Source organism: Ictidomys tridecemlineatus, chromosome 3 (genome assembly GCF_052094955.1).
Source record: "Ictidomys tridecemlineatus isolate mIctTri1 chromosome 3, mIctTri1.hap1, whole genome shotgun sequence".
Classification (NCBI taxonomy): Eukaryota; Metazoa; Chordata; class Mammalia; order Rodentia; family Sciuridae; genus Ictidomys; species Ictidomys tridecemlineatus.
The window spans coordinates 72,485,278-72,490,854 of NC_135479.1; positions in this window are offsets into that span (position 1 = coordinate 72,485,278).

Genomic DNA, 5,577 nt, shown 5'->3' on the forward strand with positions numbered 1-5,577 from the left:
ACTGCTGTTTGCATTTGAATTTCAGAGATAATTTCAAAAAGCTTCAAGTTTGAAATATTTTACTCTGAGAAGATTAATTTAAGATTAAAGTTTTTACCTAAAGAGTACTCATCAAAAACCACTTTTTTGAAAAATAAAAATCGATGGCTTCTTTAAAAGTTAGAATACTTAACTCACTGTTTTTTTCTTTCCATGTTTTGTCCTCTTTTCCAGAGAGATCATCTATTGCTCTGTTTTTTCTCTGTTTCATAATGTGGGTAACTCTTCTACCTAAAACGTAGATCTTTCCTCTTCCCCAGATTATGTACTCTATTTCTCATTTTGACATTTCTCTCAAAGCCTTGATGGCATTCGAAAGACAGTGGAGAGTGAAATTCCTCCCCAGCTGAGGAGAATTTCAACAGTAATGAGCTCAGGTGGAGCCAGGGAGAGAAGTACTAAGGGGGCTGGACTGTGATGTGGTGGCTCTGAGGACCGCCATTGGATTCCCATCTCATGACAGAAGGCTGTGTTTTCTATATTCCTTACAACTGGCTCTTTGAAGTGAAAGGGAGGGGGTAGCCATTATATTTGTTAAAATATTTTGAGACTTGATTAATGATAGATTATTTCAGTGGAAACTACCACAGTGAAACATAAAGATAGAAATGAAAACTTTTAAATGCAATAGCATCAGTAAGCTGTGAGACAGTTTCAAGGGTTTTCATCATGTGTATTGAATTTCTGATAGAAAAAACTAACCCAGAAATGTATCTCCCAAAAGCTAAATAATAGCTTCCTCAAATAAAGTAAAGTCAAAAGTACTTCTACCTACCTGAATAAATAAATGTCTGTCTGTTATAAAAGTATCTTTAAAAGATAAAACCATTTAAATAAAAATAGTAACAGTGGAGGCAGGAGGTAAAATGACAATAAGAGCATCCGGGCCAAGAACAACCACCCTAAATTTCTTGTTCTGTGTGACACGGTGTGTCATGTGATAGTCGAGTGTGATCATTGAAAGATGCAAACATTCAATAATAAGATGGAGTCTTAGCTAATCACTAAGGAAAGAAAGAATAAAAAAGTGAAAAATGAGAGATGGAGCAACAGGAATGCTCTTGCATTGCTAATGGGAGGCTCCACTCCAGAAGAGGGTTTTTTCAGTTTCCCACAAAATGAAACATGACCTTACCACATAACCCAGCAATGTGTTTCTAGGTATTTACCCCCATGCATTGAGATGTGTCCACACATAAACCTGTGCAAAATTTTTATAGCATCTTTATTCATATTTGCTAAATCTGGAACGAGATGTGTTTCAAAAAGTGAATGTGTGCAGTTCAGTGGTAGAGCACATGCCTAGCCTGCTGAGGCCCTGTATTCCATCCCCAGCACCACAATATAAACAAAAGAAATCCAATGTATGTGCTACATCCATACAGTAGAATAGTATTCATGGATAAAAACTAAGATATCATAACACCAAAAGGCATAAAAGAATTTTATCTTATCTCTTTATTTATGACAGGGAAATAACTTGGATAATTGACTACATGCCTATGGTGTGGGCATATTATTCTCTGAAAGATCTTTAAGAGCATAGTGCTTAGTGTTGCCCTTCCATCTAAAGGGACTAGATGCTCTCCAATTCCAAGTGTAGCATGTGGGCGAGAAGTGTTCAATCCATGCTAGGGTACTTGCCTAGCATGTAAGTTTAGGACATCTCAAGTATGAGGAGTTTTAAAAAATCATTGATTGCAGGGATTCAAGGGTGTGAAGAGGATGAGTAGTAGCTTTTAGGGCAGTGAATTTATTCAGTATGATGTTATAATGGTAGATACACAGGACAAAATTCATTTTTCAAATCCCATAGAATTATATAACCCAATACAAAGAGTGAACTCTAATGTCAAGTGTTAGCTTTGGATTAATAGAAGTACGTCCGTATTTGTTCATTTGTGGTAGAGTGCTTGCCCGACATATATGAGTCCCCATGGTTCAAGCCCCAGCACCTCCAAAAAACAACAAAAGTGTATTAATATATAGATATGTATCCACAATAGATATCATTGTAGTAAGTATACTGCACTGTAATGCAAGATATCAATAAGAAAATGAGGGGCCAACATGGGAACATTTCAGGATCCACATTTTAAGACACAGTATGCATTTGGAAAAAGCATTTGCAAGGCTATCTAGTTGTCTTTTCAGTTTTGGAGAAGGTCAGCAAGATCCCTTAAGTGTTCTTCCTGTGTCAGAGGCAACTTAGGGAGGGTCCCTATTGTCTGCTCACTTTTAAACCTAAAATTTATACTAAAAAATCCATTAATTAGAAATAATTTCACTTCTAGAAATAGGTAATAATCAAAAATTAAAGAATACAAAGATTTTATAAAGGGGATTGGTTAAATTATGAAAACACCCATATTAAGGCACTATTCAATTTAGCCATTAGAATCATTTTATGGTCAGTTCTTAGGAATGATGTAACTGGCATATAGCTTTTGAAGGAAGAGAGTGTCAGTATATCCAAATAATTTTGAAATGTGACTTTTAAAAAGCTTGTGAAGTTTTAACAGGATAGTCCATATTGATAGAAGGATTGTCATCATTTTTCTTAATACTTTTATGCATCCCAGGTTGATTTTGTTTTCTTTAAGCAAATGTATTGTATTTATACTTAACCCAAAAAAGATGAAGCTGCCAGGCCTTGGGGGCACACACCTGTAATCTCATCTTCTGGAGAGGCTCAGGCAGGAGGATCTCAAATTGGAGCCTTCCTGGGCAACTTAGAGATACCCTGTTTCCAAATAAAGTGAAAAGAGGGCTGGTGTATAGCTCAGTGGTAGAGCACTTATTTGCCTAGCATATTCCTGGGTTCAGTTCCTGCACCACCTCCTACAAAGAAAGGGCAGTGGTGGGGGGAGTTGGTGAAGAAAGAATTGAGGGAGGAAAGGAGGGAAGTTGAAAAAGGAGAAGGAGAAGGAGGAAGAAGAGGAGGAGGAGGAGGAGAAAGAGGAGGAGGAGGAGGAGAAACAATAAAGGAAGGGGAAGGCGGGAGGATACAAAATTCAAGCAGGAAGAGAGAATGATAACCTTATTTTACTCACTGTAGTATTTATAGTGATTTTCTTTGTAGAATGCAGAGGGGCTAGAGATGTTGTTCAGTGGTAGAGTGCTTTGCCAGCATGCACAAGGCCCTGAGTTTGGTTCTAACACCACACACACACACACATACACACACATACACACACACACACACACACACACACACACACTCAAAATAGTTCCAGTAACTTGATAAATTATAACTTGTTGAGCTACCTGAAAAATGTCATAAATGCTATACTCAATGGTTGTACACCTGTGATCCCAGTGACTGGGGAGGCTAAAGAGGAAGGATCACAAGTTTAAGTCCAGCCTTAAGAAGTGGGGTAGACCCTATCTGAAAAATTAAAAAGAAGGTTTAGGAATGTAGTTCACTGGTAAAACCACCATGGGTTCAATCAAATATCATGTCCTTTTGATGCTGACATGAATGTATTAATGGTCTGTTTAACTGTTGACTTTTAGAATTTAGAACAATTAAAAACAACTGTTTTCCAAACAGCTTATAAAAGTTATGGTTGTGACTAAGAGAGGTTTGGGGCAGGTATTAAAATATGGGTTGTTTAAGTCAACTGTATTCATAAGTAGTCTTCAGGCCTTAGTTGAAAGTACATAAAATGTTTTGCTTCTAAATTATGCACTTTTTATTTTCTCTTTGCAGTACCCACTCCCGAACATGGCGAAATGGCTCACAAGTTAATGCCTCACATCTTGGGAGCCAAGGAGGTTCTCCAGAAAAAAAACTATAAATGGCATCCTACTCTTTTAATTTTCTGGAAAGGAAAATGTTAAAAATTTTAATAATTAAAGGGTTCATTGTTTTAAAGGACTGGTACCATTAAATTTGCCATTTTAGCCCTGTTAAGTGGACAACTCAGAGGCATTAATTACACTCACAATATTGTACAACCTTCTGTTTCCAGCACACTTTTGTTTCTCCAAACAGAAGCTCTACCATCATGTAAGTAAGAACTCCCATTCCTCCTCCTCCACCCCTGGCTGCCACCATTCTTTTTTCTTTTTTTTTTTATTTGTTCTAATTAGTTATACATGGCAGTAGAAGGCACTTTCACACATCATACACAAATGGAGTATAGCTTCTCATGTTTCTGGTTGTACGTGATGTAGAATCACATCAGTCATGTGGTCACACATGCACCTAGGGCAATAATGTCTACTCTTCTTCCCACCCCATACCTGGCTTCCCTCCTTTCCTTCCCCTCTGCCTAATCCAAAGTAACTTAATTCTTCCATAGCCACGCTCCTTATTGTGAATTAGTGTCAAATATCAGAGAAAAAATTTAAACTGTGGTTTTTGGAATTGGCCTATTTTGCTTACTATGATATTCTTAACTTCCACTCATTTACTGGCAGATGCTATCACTTTGTTCTTCTTTAAAACTGAGTAATATTCCATTGTGCATATTGACCACATTTTCTTTATTCGTTCCTGTGTTGAAGGACACTCAGGTTGGTTCCATAGTAAAACTCTTGTGAGTTGAGCTACTTTATAGCATTGATGTAGCTGCATTACTGTAGTATGCTGATTTTAAGTCTATTGGAAATAGACTGAGAAGTGGGATAACTGGGTCAAATGGTGGTTTCATTCCAAGTTTTCTGAGAAATCTCCATACTGCTTTCCATGATGGTTACATCAATTTGCAGTTCTACCAGCAATCTATGAGTGGGTCTTTTCCCCTACATCCTCACCAACATTTATTTTTGCTTGTCTTCTTGATAATTGCCATTCTGACTGAAGTGAAATGAAATCTGAGAGTAGTTTTGATTTGAATTTCTTGAATTGCTAGAGATGTTGAACATTTTTTCACATATTTGTTGATGAACATACATCTTCTGAGAATTGTCTGCTCAGTTCCTTAGACCATTTATTGATTGGGTTATTTGGTTCGGGGATGTTAAAATTTTTGAAATCTTTATATATCCTGGAAGTTAGTGCTCTATCTGATATGTGTGTAGTAAAGATGTTCTGCTACTCTGTGGGCTCTCTCTTCACATTATTGATCATTCCCTTTGCTGAGAAGAAGCTTCTGAGTTTGAATCCATCCCATTCATTGGTAAGGAATATCATTTTATGGCCCAGAATATGATCTGTTTCAATTAATTCATGAAGTGCCCTTAAAGGGAACGGGAGTTCTGTAGTTGTTGGGTGTTGTATTATATAACATCAGTTAGGCGGAGGTAGTTGATACTGTTCCTCCAACCTTCTATTTGCCCATTTAATGTATTTACTGAGAGACAGGTATTAAAATCTCCCGCAATGGTTGGTAACTGTTTCTCCCTTTCATTCTGTTGATTTTTGTTTTATATATTTTGAAGCTCTGTTACTTAGTGCAAGAGCATTAATTATTGTCATATCTATCTTCAGGATTTCTATTTATGCTAATACTTTTGCAGTTTATTTTATCTGATATTAATACAGCAGTTCCAACTTTTCGTTCTTTTTTTTGCATTATTATTTTCCTGACT